At 34.5% G+C, this 23,275-nt stretch overlaps 1 pseudogene; it reads right to left on the bottom strand.

Moving 5' to 3' along the window:
• Nucleotides 1-18,346: 18,346 nt before the first annotated feature.
• Nucleotides 18,347-19,472, bottom strand: LOC134247690 (uncharacterized; annotated as a pseudogene).
• Between the last annotated feature and the right edge of the window lie 3,803 nt (nucleotides 19,473-23,275).

Here is a 23,275-nt window from a genome sequence, read left to right as displayed (position 1 = left end):
CCCTTTAAGTGTCGCTCAAGATATTGTCTATGGGTTAAGTGATGGGAAAAAGTGGACTTCAAAGCATATTGGCCCTGTTTGTACATTACACCAAATAACAAAATCAAAACAGCTCTTGAATTTATTCAATAGTGCCGGTCATACGCTCAGTTATAAGGATGTGCTGAGAATAGACACAGGTCTAGCAGAAAGTAGGCTCCAGTCTATGGACGAGAGAAGTGACCATTTTTTACCATAAAATTAAAAACCTAATGTTTTCACACATTTCACGGCCGATAATATAGACATTAGTGACTCGACACTGGATGGCAAGGACACATTTCATGCAACGCAGATTGCTTGTTGGCAACGTGGATTAGGAAATGACCTTGACCTAAAACATATATTTCCATCTACAAATGAGACTTTACAGGTACCTTCTCAGACATACAGGATTGTAGAAACCACTGTAATAGAGGGGAAATCACAGCCTCTTTATCCAAAAGAAGTACCTCTAAATGTTTATAAAGCTCCTGATATAGCAGATCAATCATCCTGTGATGCGTTTGCAAAAGAACTACTGTTTCATTTGAAAAGAAACAAACAAGATGTCTCAATTACTTGGTCTGCTTTTAATCTGTCAATCAGCAGCATAAACCCCGATCTCACTATCGTTGGTTACATACCTTTCGTACAAGCACCTGCTTATGAAATAGATACGCTTAACACAGTTGTCCAGAAATGCATGTACATATATGAACGTCTTGGTCAATGTTATAATGTATTAACAGTTGATCAAGCTCTGTACTTCAAGTTGATGGATTTACAATGGTCAGTTCCAGAATACAGAGAGAGACTTGTGCCACAAAGGGGTGGCCATATTGCCATGACTTTCATGAAATGTATTGGAAATCATATAAGTGGTTCTGGTTTGTATGAACTCTGGATGGAATGTGAATTCCTCGGGCCTGTTGCTGCTCAAAATGTTCTAGCTGGAAATCACTATTATCGCGAGATGAGAGCCCGTAAAAATCACTGCCCAAGCTCTTTGGAAGATTCTGCTTCCCAGCTTTTTGTTATTCGTAGCTACACCAAGGACGTTAATCATTTACAAATATTGAATAATGTTATGAATGAACAGAAGGAATTTGGTCTAGTTTAGAGCTACTGCAGAATACAGTGTTTAGAGAATATTTTTTAAATTTCAGAGAGGAAATTACTAATCCAAATGTACTCTTCTGGTTGTCATATATGGATTAAGTTTGTATTCTCCTGGAATTTACAAAATCAGAAAGAGAAAGTTTGTGGGATTTGTATTTGTATTCATTCAGGGCCATGCTTCCATGGTTCTTTCGATATATATTTCGACCATATAAATTATGCAAGGTGGGGTTGTGTTTATCTGGCTGATTGTCACCGATTTCCGCTTGAGGTTTTTCAAGGGTTCAAACTTTGTTGTCAAAAAAGCCAAGGAACATTTAATCAAGTGGATCCAGATCAAAGTCAACAATGGCTTAACGCTACAGGTAAGAAGGGCGTGTGAATCCAGATGACATACTCACTAACAAGGATGTATCAAAGAGTCGACAGGTCCTTGAATCAGAGCTTGAGGAAACGCTAGTTAATACAATGAAAGGTTTAAAGTGCTTGACCCCTCCTACGAAATAGATGAATTAATCAACGTGATCACAAAAGACATCAGAGATTCGTTACTATCTGCAGCGCATTTGGGTCAAGTACAGTTGGAGGGTTTTGCTTCAGATCCTTTAATTCCAAACAAAAACACGGGTACATTAAACGTCCCTTTGCACCATTCTTTGAAAAAAGTAATCCTTTAACATTTGAATCCTTATACAAGGTACTGGTTGGTTCTAAAGCTGTTAAAGAAAGAAACATTCCATATGTTGATGAAACAAGAATATCAACAGTCTCGTTTAACGTCATCATTTCGTAAATTCTATGGTCGATACAATGACCTTGTCAGCAAATATAATTTATCATTGAATGAAATGCTGACTGACGTTTTTCATACCAATTGTTAGTCCATTATTTATACACTGAATTGACCACGGATTTTTTCCGTTATTTCCTGATTATGACAACGAGCACACGGCGGGTGTGACCGGTCGGCAGGGGATGCTCACTCAAAATTCGATTTCTCTAGGATCGATGTTCTGTTTGATCGCTACAGGGACCAATCAATAAAATCCGGAACTCGTTATTGCAGGACAAAAAGGCACCAACAAGTTAGAAGGATTGTTGAAAATCGAGACGTTCCTCTTCCAACTAACTTCGCTATCTTGTCTTTGAAAGAAAACAAGAAAGATCTTGCTGCTATGCTGTCAGAAGAATTAATTCTCCAAGCGCTTATTAGGAAAATTGTTGTTACTGCCGCGGGGTTCGTAGATAAAATTGATATGAAATGCAATGATGATATGTTAGAATTGTCTACGCTAGAGGCCACGCATGAAGAGGCAGACACTAGATTAGTACTGCTTCATGCCATACACTGTTCTTAAGTATCCGCTTGCGCCTCTATTGTCATTTTAGCATCCGATACTGATGTCTAACTGCTACTTATGTCATTCTTTTCAGAAATAGATAGACATTTGTGGATGATTGCAGGAACTGTTTTAAAGCCAAAAAACATTCCTGTTCATGCTGTTGTAGTGAAAAACTTCTCTTCTTCAGAGTTACGCAAACATTTGGTAGCATTTCATGCACTGACGGGGTGTGACACAACATCTTATTTCTATGGTATTTCAAAGAAATCTTCCCTATGGGTATTCAAAGGTAATTATAAGCTACTCGAGGTCTTAGGCGAGGGAGAATTAACTGATCAAAAAAAAACCAAAGAGTGTGAAGAGTTTCTCTGTAAGTTGTATAACCAAGAAGCGGAGACTACTGATACGGTAAGGAATGTATTATTGGGAAATCAAAAAGCCCCGAGAATATGCCTCCAACTAATGATGCCTTATGCATGCAGGTAAAGCGAACACACTACCAAGCCTTGATTTGGAGACAGGCAAACATTTGTTAGCCCTCATTACCATGTCAAACAGAAATGGGGTGAAAGTTGGATGGTTGTAGTTTGGTGTCGATACTTATGAATTTAGATCAAATTCCAGAGGCTTGCCTAGATTTGTTAGCTTGCAACTGTACAAAAGGTTGTAAAACAGAGAGATGTGGATTCAAACGAGCCAATCGGCGATGTATGGACCTCTGCAAATGCAAAATCTTAAACAAAGATGAATGTAGAAATACAGCTGTAATAGCTAAAAACAGAGGAAATTCGAATTTTGGGAGAAAACGGCGTAACATATTTAAATTAAAGTGGTTTATTATTAGTTGTTACTATACAATATATATCAGATAATGTACATATGGTTATTTAATCAGACTTTTCCCGCTTGAACGGTGATAACAAAAAATTTTGGAAGAATTTGGTGTCCGTCATTTTGAATCGCCGTTTTGACCCACTTAACGCCATTTTTAGGGTTAGTTTAAAAAAAAATTAAATGTACAAAATGCTATTAATATGTACTTGTATTTTATATGGCATTTATATTTCAAAGTAGGACATCAGAAAATGAATTCAAGTTCGTTTTATATCTGAATTTGAGAAAAAATATTACAATTTAAAGGAATTAAGAATACTTTCGTTACAGAAAAGAGGTATGTACAATGAACGATATTTCTCGATATTGTCGACAAAATCTACATTCTCTTATTTTATAACATATTTAGTGTAGCACGGTTGGATAATACATGTTTTTATCTTTGTTGCAATGTTTAAAGGGACAGAGCCACAATTTCAATTGCATTTTTTAAACCAATTTTAATATTTACATTTCCCAACAAAGGCTTAATTCATCTAATGATCAGCAAAAAAAATTGAACATCATTTGTTGATAATATAAGCCATATGAGTTGACCCAATTTTATGGTGATATGGGGTACATTTATTCATATACTTCTTCATGAGAAAAGAAAAACAGTTACTTTGGCTAAAAAGTAAGATTCAGACTCACACTTTATCGACAATATTAAATTATTTTAAAATAGTGAATTGTGGTAAGATTCATTAATATGTGGACTCGATTTATTGAAAACGTCACAGGAGGGTTGAAAACCAAGTCCCACCCGAACTCATACATAGTGCCTCTTGTGTAGCATGCCAGCGATCTTATTACTGAGCTATTAAGTCTTAAGATATTGTCACGTCCCAATGAACTCGGTGACATTGAAATTAATTATATCAAATAATCTGCCTATTTGAAAGTCTGTTTCTATCTGGGGGTTTTTACTATATAGGAGAAAGGCTATCTAACAACTTAATGATTTGATCTTGAACTCAGTAGGATCAATTTAAAGCGAGGCTACTCAGTGAAAATGGAATACCATAAACATGGTAAACACAAAAGGTAGTTGAAAAACATGTAATGTTCTCGTCTGTAGGAACTCTTAGTGTTCTGTTTAATATAGCAATATTGAGGTATGATCTGATTGTTTCACTTAAAGAAGACATGATATACCTTTACAATACAAGCAAGACAACTGACTGAACAATGTGGTTTGCACAGAACCAGTGACTTTCACTCTAAACATGTTATTTTGTGGAATAAAAAAGTTTGGACATTCCCCGGTATGTACCATGTACAACAACAATTGAAAGCTTTCCTAGAAACAAGACAATAAGTTATCAGGTGTCCAAGACAAGGGCACATTGGTCTGTATGGCCCACAAGACAATGGAATATGAGCAGAGAACGGATGTTTTCGGCGGAATATCAATTATCTCTTTCAAAAACAATTTGAAGAGACCATAACACAAAAACTGACAGTGATTCATTGAATAAACGAGTTTTTTTCTGCTCTAGAGAATTGGATTCTCCATTCTAATTCATTTTCGGGTGTGTTTCCAATAGGTAACGTAATGTTTAAAGGGACAGAGCCACAATTTCAATTGCATTTCTTAAAACCAATTTTAATATTTACATTTTCTAACAAAAGCTCAGTTCATCTAATGATCAGCAAAAAATGATGCACTTAATGATTTGTATATTACTGTAAATAAATTATTGTTAAGTTTAAACTGTGTGATTGATCTTTGCTGGCATTTCGGGTAATTCTGACCCATAACAGAATTGGGGGCTCGTCCGGGATAAAGAAATTCTTGCACTTTTGCCGTTTATTGTCAGAATTTTGTTTATTGAACCGTTAAATTTAATTATAAGCCAGCAGAAATCAACATGGTGTTTTCGGTCACAGACTTTCTTAGTTCACCAAGTGTTCAGGTTTTTGATACGTTAAAAAGGATGACTTGATCGCATTAGGTTTGCATTTTGGGTTAGATGTTAAATCCTCTCTGAGAAAGCAAGACATTAGAATTAAGGTTGCAAACAAACTAGTAGAAGAAAACGTCTTTGAAAAATACGATCTTCCAGAACATACAGTCAAATCAGAGTTAAGCTCTTATAAAATGGCAGAATATCAGTTTCAATTAGAGTTAGAGAAAATGCGATTTGAAAGAGAAAAATTAGAAAGAGAAGATCAAATAAGAGAAAGAGAAGATCGAGAAAGAGAAAGAGAAGAGCAAGAAAGAGAAGAACGAGAGCGTGAACGAAAATTTGAATTAGACAAATTAGAAAGACAAGAGCACTTTGAGTTAGAGAAATTAAGATTACAGCACCAACCAGAACCGTTATTTGTCAAGAATGAATTTGACGCAGCAAAAAATATTAGGTTAGTTCCGAAATTTCAAGAAAAATCTGTAGACAAGTATTTTCCCCAATTCGAAAAAGTCGCAGAGAATCTTAAATGGCCACAACACGTTTGGTCAACAATGTTACAAAGTGTACTGGTTGGCAAAGCAGCTGAGGTATACTCTGCACTAGGGGTAGCTGAAAGTTCAGACTATGAGAAGGTCAAAGCAGCAATATTAAAAGCATATGAATTAGTACCTGAAGCATATAGACAAAAATTCAGAAAGTATAGGAAGTATGATAATCAAACATTTGTTGAATTTTCACGAAAGAAAGACGATTTATTCGATCATTGGTTTAGATCTAAGAATCTTGATAAAACTTTTGCTAATTTGCGCCAAGTCATCCAGGTAGAAGAGTTTAAGGAATGTGTTCCTCAAGATTTGAAAACACATTTAGAAGATAAGAATGTGAAAACTCTTGAAGAGGCAGCAGTCATATCTGATACTTATGCTCTGTCTCATAAAAAGAATTTTGTATCAAGAACTCAGACTAGCAGTAATTCTACCAATTCAGACACATATAAAAAGAGTGGTTCAGGGTCTCAGTCTTTCACAAGTTCCAAGTCTACATCACAAGGTGGTTTTAAGTCCGGTCCAGGACGTGTTGAAGGATCGTCTGGAATAGGGTCGCTTCCTACTTGTAGTTATTGTAAGAAAAAGGGTCATCTGATCAGTGAATACTTTAAACTTAAGAGAAAAAATGATTTTGATAAAACTCAACCACACGCTTGTGCGGCGGTTAGAGGTGATAGAGAAGCCTTAGTTTCGATTTGTTCTGACACTCCTGATGTCCAGGGTTCACAGTCCAGTTCTATTGATTCTATGGAGGATTATAAGCCCTTTATGTCTCAGGGATTTGTTTCACTCGGTGACTCTACCGAAATAAAACCTGTCCAGATTTTGAGAGATACTGGTGCTGCACAGACGTTATTGTTAGAGGGCGTGCTTCCTTTGTCTGAGCAGACTTCTACTGGTGGGTCAGTTTTATTACAGGGTGTGGAGCTAGGCGTCATTGATGTTCCCCTGCATAGAATTAGTTTGAAGTCAGATTTAGTTACTGGACCTGTTATCGTAGGTGTTCGACCTACTCTTCCCGTTCCAGGCATTTCTTTGTTGCTAGGCAACGATTTAGCTGGTGGAAAAGTTGTACCAGATCCTATAGTTTGTGAGAAAATCACTCCAGATGTTATGTGCGATGATGAAGATGATGACATTTATCCAGCCTGTGCTGTTACTAGAGCGATGGCCAGAAGACGAGAAATTGAGGCAGACCATACTCAAGCCTTTGACGAGACGAATTCCTCTGTTGATATTGATTTGAATGACACTTTCTTATCTGACCTTGATGGCACTCAAACAAGCATGGAACCACACAATATCAAGAAGCAAGCGAAGAAAGAACTTTTACCAAAATTTGGTGGTGAGGATGATGAGTTGCATCCACTAGTTAGCCAAGGCAAGGACATCCTCAGCCGAGAACGTTTACTCTCTGAACAACATAAAGACCCAGATATCATTCAACTTAGTAAGAGGACACTTCCACCAGAAGAGGCTACTAAAGTTGGAGAATGCTTCTATATGAAAGATGGCATCCTTATGCGAAAATGGCGACCACCTGACGCTTCCCCAGATGAAGTGTGGCGTGTTGTTCACCAGATAGTGGTCCCAGCTGCTTATCGTCGAGATGTCATAAGTTTAGCTCACGATACACCTATGGCTGGTCATTTAGGTATCAATAAGACTTATAACAGGATTTTAAGTCATTTTTATTGGCCTAAGCTAAGAAAGGATGTTTCAAAGTTTTGCAAGTCATGCCATGTCTGTCAGATGGTAGGTAAACCAAATCAGAAGATACCATCTGCTCCTCTCCAACCCATTCCAGCTTTTGAAGAACCGTTTAGTCGAGTGTTGGTTGATTGTGTAGGACCTTTGCCTAGGACTAGATCTGGAAACCAGTATTTACTTACCATTATGTGTACATCCACTCGGTTTCCTGAAGCCATACCTCTTAGGAATATAAAGGCAAAGAGCATAGTTAAGGCCCTAACCAAGTTTTTCAGTTTTGTAGGAGCACCTAAGGCAATTCAGTCGGATCAAGGGTCAAATTTTATGTCGGGGTTCTTCCAGCAAGTCATGCATGAGTTGGGTATAAGGCAATATAGATCAACTGCTTATCATGCTGAGTCCCAGGGGGGGGCTAGAACGTTTTCACCAGACCTTAAAAACAATGCTGAAGACCTATTGTTACCAGTATGAAAAAGAATGGTATGAAGGTGTTCATCTTGTGCTATTTCCTGCACGAGAAGCAGTCATGGAGTCTCTTGGGTTCAGTCCTTTTGAATTGGTGTTCGGTCATACAGTTAGAGGTCCTTTGAAATTGTTGAAGGAAAAGTGGCTGACTGAGACTAGTGATCTTAATCTTTTAGATTATGTGTCTGATTTCAAAGAAAAACTTTACAATGCTTGTAAATTAGCACAAGAAAATTTGAAGAGTTCTCAGATGAAAATGAAAATGGGGTATGACAAAGATGCCAGAAATAGGGTGTTTAAGCCAGGTGATAAGGTTCTTGTATTTTTACCTATTCCTGGTCATCCTTTACAGGCCAGATTTTATGGCCCTTATGAAATTGAAAGCAAGATCAGTGATTTAAACTATGTAGTTAAGACACCAGGTCGACGTAAAGAGAAACGGGTTTGTCACATTAACATGTTAAAAGAGTACTTTGAAAGGTGTGACCGAAATTCTGTAAAACCAGTTTCCACTTTAGCCAATGCTAAGACTGTTCAAAATTGTATTGAAGGTGATACAAATGTAGAAATGAATGAGAAAGATTGTAATCAGAGTGTCCGCTTGAAAAATTCAGAAATTTTGGCTGATTTTGATGCCAAACTTGGACATTTGAACATTCACCAAAAAGAATACGTTAAAAACTTGATGAATGAGTATCATCAAATCTTTTCGGATGTTCCAAAGAAAACTAATGCAGCTTGTCATGATGTCATAGTGAGTGACGTTCTGCCTATCAAACAACATCCGTACCGTCTGAATCCAATAAAATTGCAGTACCTAAGAAGGGAAGTGCAGTACATGTTGGACAATGACATTGTTGAACCTAGTAAAAGTGATTGGAGCTCACCGTGTATTCTTGTACCAAAACAGGACGGTACCTACCGATTATGTACAGACTTTAGAAAGGTGAATTCTATTACCAAAACTGATTCATATCCAATACCTAGAATCGATGACTGTATTGACAACATTGGAAACGCGAAATTTGTCAGTAAATTTGACCTGTTGAAAGGCTACTAGCAAGTACCGTTAACAAAAAGAACTAAAGAAATATCTGCTTTTGCTACACCAGATGGACTTTACCAGTATAAAGTAATGCCTTTTGGCATGAAAAACGCACCGGCTACATTCCAAAGGATGATTCACTCCCTTCTTCAAGACCTCGACGGATGCGAGGCCTACATTGATGATGTTGTAATATATAGCGACACATGGGACGAACATCTCAAAATCATGCGTGTTTTATTTGACATTTTAGCTAAAGCAAACTTAACTGTGAACCTTGAGAAGAGCGAATTTTGTCATGCCTATGTGGAGTATTTAGGTCATAAAGTAGGTCAAGGTTATGTTACACCCATTATGGCTAAAGTGGAAGCTATTGCAAAGTTCCCGATTCCTACAAACAAGAAAGAGTTAATGAGGTTTTTGGGCATGGCTGGGTTTTACAGAAAATTTTGTCCAAATTTTTCCTCAGTTGTTAGTCCACTTACAAATCTTTTACAAAAGAGGGTTAACTTTGAATGGACAAAGGACTGTGAAAAATCCTTTCATAAAATCAAATCTGTCCTTATGAGCAATCCAGTTCTGTCAACTCCAGATTTTTCTAAGCAATTTAAGCTTACTGTTGATGCTAGTGATGTTGGAATCGGGGCAGCTTTGTTTCAAGAACATAGTGATAAGGTAGATAGAGTTGTTTCTTATTTTTCAAAGAAACTTACAAAATGTGAACAAAAGTATTCAACCATTGAAAAGGAATGCCTTGCTTTGTTGTTAGCCTTACAGCATTTTGATGTTTATCTGAATGTTACTTTGCATCCAATTCTTGTATATACGGATCACAACCCCCTGACATTTTTGCATAAATTGTCAAACAAGAATCAAAGACTGACTAGATGGAGTTTGTTGTTACAAGAATACAACATAACAATTAATCATATCAAAGGCAAAGACAATGTTATTGCAGATGCCTTGTCCAGAGTATCATGAACAAATTAGATTTTGTATTAATGTACATAAATTTTATTTTAATAATATGTTTTCATTGGCATTCAAACTTTTTAAGGGGGGAGGTGATGTGAGATGTGTTGTATTTGTATTGTTTTATCTTGTATATTATTAGTAACATTAAGTTTCTTGAACATTCTAGAGTGGTCAATATGTTTGGTCATTTTTTCTAGAACATTCTTGAACTTTGATTATGTCCAGAACTTTCCAGGAATATCATGTATTTACAATTTCTAGAATATTCTAGATTTATATTACTGTATAAATACCCTGTCAATTCGATACATAGAGAATTGTCGTATAAGCATCATCATTGAGGTATTACTAGGATATAATTTCACTGGGACATTGTGTGCAGCAACGGACACTCTGATGTATGTATTTTTAGATTTTTGCTAAGTTTGTACTTAATGATTTGTATATTACTGTAAATAAATTATTGTTAAGTTTAAACTGTGTGATTGATCTTTGCTGGCATTTCGGGTAATTCTGACCCATAACAATACTACTTCATGAGAAAAGAAAAACAATTACTGTGTCTAAAAATTAAGATTCAGACACACACTTTATCGACAATATTAAATAGTTTTAAAAAAGTGAATTGTGGTAACATTCATTAATATGTGGACTCTATTTATCTCAGTGAACACGTCAAAGGAGGGTTAAAATCCAAGTCCCAACCGGACTCATACATAGGACTTTTTTCTGTAGCATGCCAGCGATCGTTAGTCTTAAGATATTGTCTGACTCGTCCCATTGAACCCAGATACATTAGAATTAAACATATCAAATATTCTGCCTATTTGAGAGTCTGTTTCTATCTGGGTTTTTTTTTACTACATAGGATAAAGGCTAGTTAACAACTTAATGATATGACCCTGAACTGAGAGGGATCAATTTAAAGCGAGTCTACTCAGTGAAAATTGAATACTATAATCATGGTTAACACAAAGGGCTGGCGGCGCGAGTTACTTATCAACAGGGGAATGCCCTTTATTCCACTGAACTTTCAGGTTCCTTGTTATATGTCCTCTTCATGGTTTTCATACTAATATTTTGAAATGATTTTTGAAATTAATCACCGTTCAGTTTCTTCACCCTTTAACTTAGAAATTGATCCCATTCTAAATATTCTTCGAGATCTATATTCATTCTGATTTAGATTTCTATTGTTTCAATGCAATATGAGCTTCCTTATGGTTCATAATCCTGACAGTGTGAGACTACTTGCAATATGGAATTCGCCCGCTATACATAGATAGACCCGTGTTTCCAATTACCGTTGATGGTCCCTAGCATGCACGAAAAACAAGACAGCAACTCCTTATATTTTCATATTTCGATGTTTAAAAAAAATTTAAACAGTGATTTCAAAATTTCTAAAAGATTCTAAATACAGAAGGCATCATGTGGTAGATGTAATTAGTGCCCACCACTGACGTCACACACCAACACAGCCAGACCAGAACAGCCGCATAGAATGGGGGAAAAAAATGCAATTTGATAATTAAAATCATAAAACAAAATTTTATGTACTTGCATTTTATTTCAGTCAGTTCACATTTAGATTTCAACAAAGAACATAACAAAGTGAATTCGAATTTGTTCTATATGTTAATTCACGAAAAAAAAAAACATTTAAACGGACAAAGAATACTTTTGTTACAGAAAAGTTTAAATGATAATATGGGTATTTGAATAATTTGTCCATGATCATTAAAGAAAAGATTTAAAAAGTAATTAAAGTAATAAGTCCCTCAATTATCTAAAAGGAATATGTACATTAATACTCATTGGTTTACAGGTATAACAACTGAACCCAACAGAACACAGTAAACACATGGATAAACTGTATTAAACAGTGTCCTAAGGGAAATATTAATCAGTGTTCTAAATAACTTTTAAAAATGTAAACAAATGCACTTATTCAAAAAAATAGTTAGATCGCTACATTTGGGAGAGTGTTTATTCTTAACAATGTTGCTTCTTGAAGCTTGTGAACTGGCATTTGTTGTAAAGAATATTGATAAGACCGGAGAGACCCTGAATAGTCCCCAAAGATTTTTTGACATATTCCTAGTATTTGCCATGAAAAATCTCTGAAGATAAGAGGTACATGAATCCCGTCATCATAGAGCAGCAAAGTGTGTTGATCCTGTAGATATTGTTGTGACCTGACTGTGTTACCCAGTCTGTGGTGATTCAGTATAAACAACATGTATAAAATCACTAGAGGTGGGATCTGTAATAAAAGTATACAGTGCTTCTTACTGATCTCCTGCTCTAACACAAGTTCATCGATATAAGTGTAAAAACAATGTAGCTTGATATTTCCCATTACAGCTTTCCTCATCCTAGTACTCAGGGTGTTCCTTTTCATGTAATAACTGTACATTTCTAAATTAACTTGATTCATATACATGATGTACGGCAATGAAAATTTCTCTTGTGCTTTGTGTAAACAACTGAGTGAGTCTTCATATCTACGTCTTCTGCAAAAGTACATGGCAAGATACAGAATGTCAGATAAAAATCCAAATTTACACGACTGTTTAAGCAATGTAGCTACTTTGGTCCTATAGCATATCTTATTACGAGTTTCATTTTGAGATATGCAACTCTGTAACAGCATTGCGGTATTCCGTAGAAAATCTGATGTGACAACTTGTATAGAGACTGTTTGATACGACGTGGGCCTTTTTCTAATTATACTAAGTATTTGTTTCATATAAATTTCAAAATCATAAAAATAATAAACTCTTATAATAAATGTAGATAATTCTAAACTTAAGGTTACATCCAATTTGGTGGTAGATGAAATAATGTTCTCGTCTGTAGGAACTCTTAGTGTTCTGTTTAATATAGCAATATTGAGGTATGGTCTGATTGTTTCACTTAATAGAAGACATGATATACCTTTACAATACAAACAATACAGCTGACTGAACAATGAGGTTTGTACAGAACCAGTGACTTTCACTCTAAACATGTTATTTTGTGGAATAAAAAAGTTTGGACATTCCCCATTATGTACCATGTACAACAACAATTTAAAACTTTCCCAGAAACAAGACAATAAGTTATCAGGTGTCCAAGACAAGGACACATTGGTCTGTATGACCCACAAGACAATGGTTTTTATGAAATATGAGCAGAGAACGGATGTTTTCGGCGGAATATCAATTACCTCTTTCAAAAACAATTTGAAGAGACCATAACACAAAAACTGACAGTGATTCATTGAATAAACGAGTTTTTGTTCTGCTCGAGAGAATGAGATTCTCCATTCTAGTTCATTTTCAGGTGTGTTTCCAATAGGTACAACATGAAATCCTCCGATTAATATCTCTGAAACAACATTCTGATCTGGCCAGCCTTGTTCACGACATCTCTGTATCCATGGTAGTGCTGACGTAGGCCAGTGATGAGACTGTAAGCAGAACGCACCGTCAACCTCTACATCAAGGATTAAGGAAAACGTAGAACAAGGTCCATGTTGGACAGCATTAGGGATCGGAAAATTTGATGTCTTTACGAATAGCAAATTTTTTTCTCTGAATAATCTACTTGAAATGTAAAGACTGTTATTTATTTCAACACAGGAGGAAATAATATTTGCTTGATGTGATTGACTCATCAGGTTAAGTCTGGTAAATCCTGGTGGTAAATTATCACACTCCATCAAGATAACAGTGTGATGTGGGATACGGTAGAGACTGATCTGAGAGAGATCACATATCACCTTATGGTCGGGAGGCCAGAACATAAAATCTTCATCTGAAGTAATTAATCTGAATCCTTCACGTCTACTTCCACTCTTCATTCTATCAAGTCCCCTGATGATATACAGAGGTTTCCTCACCACCTCCACAGTGTCCATCACTTCTCTTCTGATCCTCACTTCTGTAGGACTCCCTTCTTCACGACACAGTCCTAAATATACTGTCTCTGACAGGCGAGGTATGTGATCCATCCCGATATATTATGAGAGTCATAAAGCTCAAGTCTGAAAAAAGATTAACTTCATTCTGAACATTATTCTGTTAAATTTCTTATATATAGAGAGAGAAAGTGCACAAGTATTAGCTAATGTTTTACGTTGCACTTTGTTTTGTTGTATCTAGTTTTAAAAATAATTTTTGCACTTTCTCAGAGGGCCAAAAATGAAATGTTATAAATCTGATGAGAGCTTTGTGACATGTATAAACACATTACTTAAATGAATAAACCTTGTAATATTTTATACTAAAGAAGAATAGAAAATTTTCAAATAAATACATCTAGCTTTTAAATTTGTAAAAATTCTATGAACCGTAGATTTAAAAAAAAGAATAAGCACGTAGTTCGAGGGTTAGGGTAAAGGTGGAAAATGGCTTAGAAAGGATACATGAATTTTTAAGAGATAACGAACGATGTTATGTCTGGGACAAATTATAATGCAATGAGGTTGTGTAAAAACATGTTTTATCTTTCTTCATGCCAATAAGAGGATTTGATTCTTTTAATATATGTACGTGTAATAAAACATCACCTACCTGTTTGAACAACCCAACACACTATCTTAAATGAATATATACCCTAACTTTCGGTTTGCATGATGCAAACCTTTACCTGTACTCTAATTTTGGAATAAATGACAAATCAGGGTCATTATTTTGAAAAAGAAGATAATATTGATTTCTATTCAAGTAGGTCGCATTACTTTTAAAGCGAGAAAACGTGATTTGTTATTTCACTGAAATATTTAAAGGAAAACGTCAGATCATTCAACCCTTAGTAACAATTGAATACAAATGTTTTGAGTAAAATATTTCAAGTAATTTTTTTACCATAATACTGAGTTAATTTTTATTTATAATTAAAGATATAAGACACAGTTTTAACCTTTGTATCAAAAAAGAGCTTCCGTATAATATCTTAGTTTTTAATAAATAGATGCTTCTTCGTTTAAACAGAAAACTCCATAATAAAAACAAGTAGAGTGGGCCCTCTGTGATAGTAGAATATTGAACCACAAATTATTGAGTATTAAACGGAAGCCCTCTTTCGACACAAAAGTTAAAACTATGTCTTGGTATCAGCTGCAATTCTTGCTAAAAACTTAAACATGGTACGATTTTTTTTCTGTTTGATTTACCTAAGTATTCTTCTGTCAATAATAATCATAATACGAGAAACATTGCACTACAAGGCAAGATATATCTTTCTTTGTAAATTAATGTAAACTTTTTTTGGTTGATATTTACATGTACTTCAATAATCATAGACACATTTTTCTTTCATAACAGGAAACTTGCTATGTAAAATAACAAGAATTACATACATGAATGAAAAAGAATTAGCCATAGGATTTTACATGTAGAGTAAATGGTCTGACGGAAGACTTTTTAAAAATTTTTATGCAATACGAATTTTACACTTTTATCATTCATAAATATAATACTGATATTTACAAAGTTCACTAAATGTTATAATTATACTCAATAGTTTATATATACGGTACCGATGAGTCACCTACTTGATTTACCAATTTTACCACTGACCTAATTATTTGGAGCTCTTTTATTGAATGATGCTAAATATAAAGTTTAATAAGATAGCATAAACCAATGCTATTCACATATGCATAAAAATGTATCAAGATTATCCTCTAATCTAGTAGATTGGTTTTATTTGAAATTAGCTTATCCAATTACCATCAATTTACAATAGATAGGGTTGGATAAAGAGTGATAAATATTAAAGCGTTTGGCCGGTGTTCACTATGAAGTAAGAAACGTGCTCACATTTTGAATTTTTACTGATGCTGTACTGTCCCTATTGTTCTCCTTCTCAGAAAGGCTGTACTACATGTACAGTGTATGTAGCGTGAAAATGTTTGTGTCTAATTTTAATTTTTTGAAATTAATTTTCAGTTTCTAGGCAATTAAAATTTTGAACTAAGAGTTGTATTGTTGATAACTGATAAATCATAAAAAAAATTGCGATGTACAATTTTGTGTGAATCTTTTTGAAATAAATGCGAGGAATGATTGCACGTACTTTCTATCCTATTCTTAATCAATAAAGATATAGATATAGCAATTAATATACGAATTAGTCTCATCGATTTATCTTGTCATTGGTCGTTGATGGTAATCTAACAACGAAGCTATGTTATGAAAGTAATGAATTTAACTTGTCTGTCCTCACGTTCCCTTACTTATACAGCAGTATACCCTCATCACCTGCATACGAGGTTGATAAATCTCACTTTATTTGACATGCATGAGCATGTTTTACGTCTTGGTAATTTTGAAAACGAGGAAAATTACTGACAAAGAAGTTGATTTAACAGGACTTTTAGCAAGTCATTTCGCAAGTTCTCTGGTGGAGCATTGTCAGCAAATTCAATTTATCATTGAGTCAAATGCAATAACTGACTTTTTTCATACTAATAGTAAGTCCATTATTTTTACACTAAATTGACGACGGATTTTTCCTTTATTTTCCGATCATGACAAGGATCAGACGATGGGTGTGACTGATTGGCTTTGGATGCTGTATAGCACGTGATGCAACCTCTGATGTTTTCGAGGTCGGCGTTTACTCTGCTCCTATATTGTATTTTTTTTTTAAACTTTTGATTTCAAATACTGTTTGTTATGTCCATGCGTTTCACTTCAGAAGCAATTTTTACAAATCTTAAGAGAGTTCCAATGGAAGTTTTATCACAAATTTAAAAAAATTTATACGGTGATTCGGAACGATAGGTGAACAGTTCGTATATATTTTTCCCCTGGTTATTAAATTGTAATCTGCTCTAATATAATCGCATTGGCCTAACTGCATTTTGCGCCAATATTTGTATTCTTAGATACAATAACTCTAAACCGATCTCCTCTGTGACAGTAGGTTTTCGTGCAAAAAAGATTCCTCCCCGCTTAATGACCAAGAGTACCGAGTACAGGCAAAATTGCAGCTCTCCACCATCAAGTGGTGGCGTCTCGTCTGAGTGATATGAGAAATTGACGACCTAATAACTTTTTTTCTGTTTGGTTTTCACTAAAAATTGCTAGATTAACCTCCTTGATGACTTCGCCTTTGACAAACAAGGTTAATTTACGTGTGTGTGAGTTTCTCGTATTTTTTCACCATATTCTTTTGCAATATGAATATCGGTTCCTGTAAAAAGATTTTTTGAAAAACAATATCTGTTGATACAAAATGAAATAATGCAAAATTTTACAATTTTAGTTTAGGACATTTTTACTTGTTACTTGAAACAAGTGGTATTGTACAATCATCTCCTTAAAAATCAGATTGTTTTTCTGATAACTACTCAACCGCGTGTAAAGTGATTGCCTAGTCAATCAATTTTTATTCCACAAATAACTTGTGACTCTGTTCATTTTTAAGTCCTCCATATACATTTTGTGTATATTTACATGTTACACAAATAAGAAGCATTTACTTCTTTTAAAAAGTATTATTTTTTAAAGCTTTCATCTTATTTTCTTGCTTTTTAGGAGTATTTCATATTGTATCATATCTTATTTATCTTATTTTGATATACACTTTATTAATGTATAGTTCCTATAATTCCTTCATATATGTGGCACGCCAAGAAAAAAACCTCTCTTAAGGGACTTTTTGTCGAAATTTGGTTTTTTGCATATTCTAAGAGAACATGTCTTCCCATTTATAAAAATGATATGGAAACCTAGTTATGCGCTTAAATAAGCTCTCTAGCATGAAGCAAAGGGCATGGAATATTTTGACCTGACGTCAATTTCTTCTCGCAACGTCAAACAAAATCTGCTTATCATAAAGTTATTAATAAGAGAAACGTCAAACTCTGACACCTTTAGATAAAACGGAAAGTTCAATAAAATATTTTTTTAAATAGACAAGATTCAAACTTAATAAAAACCATTGCCAGAGCATGCAAGCGAAATATTTTTTTTTAATTTTGATGAAATTATATTTTATTATAAGTGAAAACATTTTTCATAATATAATTGTATCATTCTGGATTCCTAGGATGTCTTTTTATTTCACTACTCCTCAATATCAACAGGAGGACAGGTCGTGTCTTTCCACGGATCCTGAATAAATGGACGGATTCTTTGATACAAATACTTCTGCCTCTCTCTTGTTAAACCACCAGGTAGGATTGTCCTGGGACGAGCATTTGTATCAAAGAATTCAGGATCGCATTTCAAGGCATTTGAAAGGAATCTCTTCGTCGACATTTGATTTTCTGCAAAGCACGAATCCGGGCCTGTCTTGGGTAAATCTAAAGTGTTGATAATTCCCGAAGTCCTTTCAGAGGAGAGAACGTTGATGAAAGAATTCCATCCAATCTACATGTAACCACATCCATGTTTCCTCCTCCTCAAAAAGAACGGCGTTGTTGGAATAGCAAGATTTGTCCACAATATTACATAAATCTGCAATACTGTTGCAATCTGTCCGTCTATACAGACGCTTGATGTGTGCAAAACTTCAATAAATTAGACATCTACAAAATTTAATGGTAATTTATATCAATTTGTTTCAGAGAGTTGATAAAAATGGTTTGAACAATGATGTTCATTTAAAATTAAAAATGAAGGGTACCTTCCGTGACCTGGAATTTGCATCATGAAAGTAATTTGCTGATGAAGTCCCAGGAGAACTTTCCAGCAAAAGTACGCTAGCACATAGCGATTCTTGTTTTGTCCTTCATAAGAGAACAGAATTACATATTTATGTATGGGTTAAATTTTTGATTTTATGATGATTCATTTTTTGGGGGGGGGGGGGAACAATCACCTGCACAATTATCAGCATGGATAACACAGTTGATTTCCCCAAATCCAAAATTTAGCAGAGCGTGATGCAGCATAGAGATCACTGCGCTGGGACCATGGGTTTTAGAGCCATTTTCACCTACAAAGATATCGATATCTTTATTCATTGGATAATTGTTAGATACATTTCCTAAAATAAACCGTATAAATTCAATTCATATAAAAGGTAAAAAGTCTATCATTTTATTTATTATCAATAAAAAACAATCAAAATGTATCACTACGATAATATTAAATTTTCATTGTTAAATCTAAAAAGCATATCATAATCATATATAGTACACTATAAAATGTAATTGTATTCATATACTGATGGATAATCATTATCATATATATACTATAAAATGTAATTGTATTCATATACCGATGGTTTCATTCTCATTAATGAGGTAATTGTATTGTCTTGGTACTCCATCCACCCTCACCCCAAATAACTGTACTTTACGTGGAACGAGAAAATAGAGGGGTCCCATTTGTCATGCATGATGAGGAATAAACATCTGCTGGGAAAAATCAAAGGTGTAATGGACCTTAGTGTAAGTGGAAGAGCAAGGAATTGATGGACCATAACCTCGTCTGACATTTTCAATCTCTGTCATCGATTCCATTACAGCTTGCTGATAAGCTTGTTTTTCCTTGGCAGCTCATTGAAGGTGATCTTGGAATGCAGTGGTACACCTGAGCTTTTCAACGTCACCAACGGCTAACCGAATGGCATTTCTGTGTCTCTCACATACGTGACAAACGTCGGTTCGTGGTGTACTGATCTTTATATGAGGTATACATCTCAACCATACATCTTTAAATGTAGATAATCCTAGCGCCCGAATGTTTGATTGGGCACAGCTTTCAACATACTGCTTGTGTAGAGCATCTTTAGGATATGAACATGGTAAAAAGATAGGAGGTTCTGTGTCCCTTCCTCTGGTTCCTGCTGGCTCGGGTATTCCATGTTGACTCCCATAATTTATCAAGTACTGGACCGCATTTTTTACTTCTTCAAACTTGAAGGCATTTGGGGCTTTTCTTCCCTCGTTACCATGGACACGAGAAGTAATGCCTTGAGATTGCAAATGTTTTTGAAGGCTGTCTAACGTATATTCTTTGACATCATATATAAACTCAAATGCCTTTCTACATATTTTTTGTCCCTGCAATGTGTACGTATACTTTGTTCTCAATCGAGGGTTTGATAATTTTTTCCCGAAGCCAAACTGATTTAAACTGGTCATAATCATAATTTCCTTCTCTGCCTTCTCCAAATCCCGAATGCTGTTTTTATGATCAGTAAGTTGCTCAATGGAAAAATTGTCAAGGCAGTTTTTTGAACACGTACAACCAGCTCTTGCAATACAAAAAATTTCACTACAATCATTCTCATCTTGTACACCTGTGGGGTGTGTCTCTGTAGCATGATCATAATCAGAATCAAAGAACAGATGAGCTAGTCTTTCTACAGATAAAGGTTCACGCAAATCAGCATCACATTCAGTATCCAATTCACCAGAACTGTCTTCATAAAATTGATGTTGTGAATGAGCTGAGTTTGCTATACCCAAACGTTCCTCAAATATATTTTCTAGCTCCTATCAAAAATAAATAAATAGAATAAAATATTATATTAATAAAATAAAATTTTAGAATTTTACTTATGTATTCCTATTTTTCATTTATGAAATATTTTTAATGTATCTATACATGTTTTGTGAAAATTGAAATGCCTATAAATCACACAACGTGTAGCCGGTTTTTTAATATTTTTTTTTAATTTATTTTATTTTTTTTCCGGGTAGGTGACATAATTTGCTTGGTATAGCACAAATCACTTTTGTAACCATTTCTTTAATCACAACATAGCGGACACGAGACATTAATTTCAATATCAGTTTCTATATGATACTACGTGAACTAAAAGTATCCCCAATTGTTAAAATTAATGTGTTACTTATGTGTACCATTACCAACATATTTATGCCTCCAATTTTTAATTAAATAAAAAAAATTAATCTTATAAAAATCTATTCATGTATGCAATTCTTTTAGAGTGAATAATTATTATTATTATTTTTTTAATATTTATACATGTACTTGAGAAACAAATATTACGGACACGCTGCAGATTCATCTCTTTCCAAATCAAAGCTCAGAGCGGAATGGCGGAACATCCGAGATATCGTTGTAGAACTAGGGTACCACCTTGGAACCTCGGGGTGGTACAAGGACGCCATCAACACAATACAAACCAGCTCAATGGACCCCGAACAAGAGAAAAAATACATCGATTTACTTGGAGATGTGAGAGAATTTCATAAAACTGTAGATAATCTTTCAAGTAAGTTGAAGTTAAAATTGTAGATCAAGTTCTATGTTTATGAACACTGTAAAAAATAAGACGTGAAAGTCACTAAAAAGATTAGTAAATTTACCGGTATCGTCCATACAATCACTACGTTAAAAGAAGTTTTACTAGGTAGTGGATACATTTACTAGATAAGATGAGTAAATATATCATTGACAAATTACTTTCATTTGATATCTAAGTATACAAGCGACCCCCGCTCCATAACTCACTATCTTAACCATTAAAATGAAAGTTTACTAATCACGACAAACTCTTTACGAGGCACACTAGTTAAATTTACTAGTTTTTCTTTCAGAGAATATACATATACACTTGCGCATTTTAAAGTGTTTATTACACATATGACTTCTACTGATATCACTTTGCCAATTTTGATAAATAATCCATGATTTACCTTTATTATATTACCTTAGATTTACATTTTTCAGCTCATATCCAGATTATCTAGAGAGAGTTGATACTGCCTCATGGTAATAAACGCATGCTAATTAAATTCACATATGACTTGTGAATACGGTTTGTAGAGCACCATAAATATACAGTACTGACCAGATACAATTCTAACATACTAGGTATCCCAAAAAAGTCCTCTGGACAAAGGTCTACCAATCCCAGAATTCTCAGGGACGTCCTGGATTTGTTCATTCACGCGTGGAAAATTTCGAAAGGCAAGAAAGCTCATCCTGCAAAAAAATACGGAAAATAGATAGAAAATAGCGGTATTTCATACTAAAATCAATATCTTATCATATCAGCTTCAGTGGCCCCATATCAGCCCGAGGAATGACGTGACATATGATATGGATTTTAGTATATAGAATTTTATTTGTCATTTATTTAAAATAATTGAAACACGAGTACACATGATATGATCATTGAAGAATGTTTCGGGCCTAGTTATGACTTTTTTGTCGATAATCTAATAGAACCAGTTTTAGATTACTGATAAAACTAAAACGGCAAATGACATTAAAAAATTATTTTACCTGAATATTTAAATAAACACAAGTTAATTAACTTTTGAACTTTATTCAAATGTTACTTCCGGTTTGATATGGATTTTCTGACTGTCGGTCCAATACTTAATATATACTTGATACTTGATATGGATTTTAGAACTGATCCTTGATATGGGGTATTGTGACGTTACCCCATCGTACCGTGTAGAATCAGTGTACAGTGGACCCTCATTTATCCGGACGCTTTGGTTCCCAGTCCATTTGTCTGGATATGTGGAGCATCCGGATATCTGAATCACCAGTTAAACAAGACAAACTAGCATTTAAAATTTTCGTTCCGATGAAAAATCGTCCGGATACTGAAGCATCCGGATATCTGGCGTCCGGATATCTGAAAGTCCACTGTATTTACTAGTAAGTATATGGTTAGGAGAGAAAAATGATGCATGACTCGCTTGTATGTTCAGGACATTCATGGATATTGTACTAAAAACTGATGACAGAACATCCAAAAATACATACTAGCAATCAAAACTTGACATTTTTTACCCAATAAATCATATGCACCGATAACACATCATCGCTGATATGTATTTATCCTGTGATATGGCAATTTAAGAGGAATTGGGTTTTGAAAAAATAAACTTAATAAATAATTCCTAGACCAACCTAGATGGTTAATTTTTTCTGTAATTTCACAGTTTGCTGATTTTGTAAAATAACTTTCATCTACTTGATGGAAAAAGACATTTATAGGGCAGAAATATAAAACAAATACTGAAAAAAAAATCATTTTTTGGCGCTTTTCAAAGAAATTCCAATAGGGTCCAATAGTAAAAATCGACAAATTGAGATAACCCCCTAAGAATTCGGGAGAGTAAACATTCGGGTTTTTTTTTTATCAGAAAGCAATAAATATAACAGAAAAAAAATTATTTAAAAAAATTATCAAAATCCCTAAGGCAGAAATAATTAGACTCGGCCTCGTTAATTTATCAATCTATGACTTAATCTTCGTGCATGACATTTTCGATTTTCTCCCCCTTTGTCATCATCTGCATTCTTTAAATTACAAAATTTC

This window comes from Saccostrea cucullata, unplaced genomic scaffold (assembly GCF_032062105.1).
Source record: "Saccostrea cucullata isolate Sc308-1 unplaced genomic scaffold, CSIRO_AGI_Scuc_v1 ctg2029, whole genome shotgun sequence".
In the NCBI taxonomy this organism is placed as follows: domain Eukaryota; kingdom Metazoa; phylum Mollusca; class Bivalvia; order Ostreida; family Ostreidae; genus Saccostrea; species Saccostrea cuccullata.
Note: the sequence above shows the minus strand (reverse complement) of the source record. Positions and strands in the feature narration are given on the sequence as shown.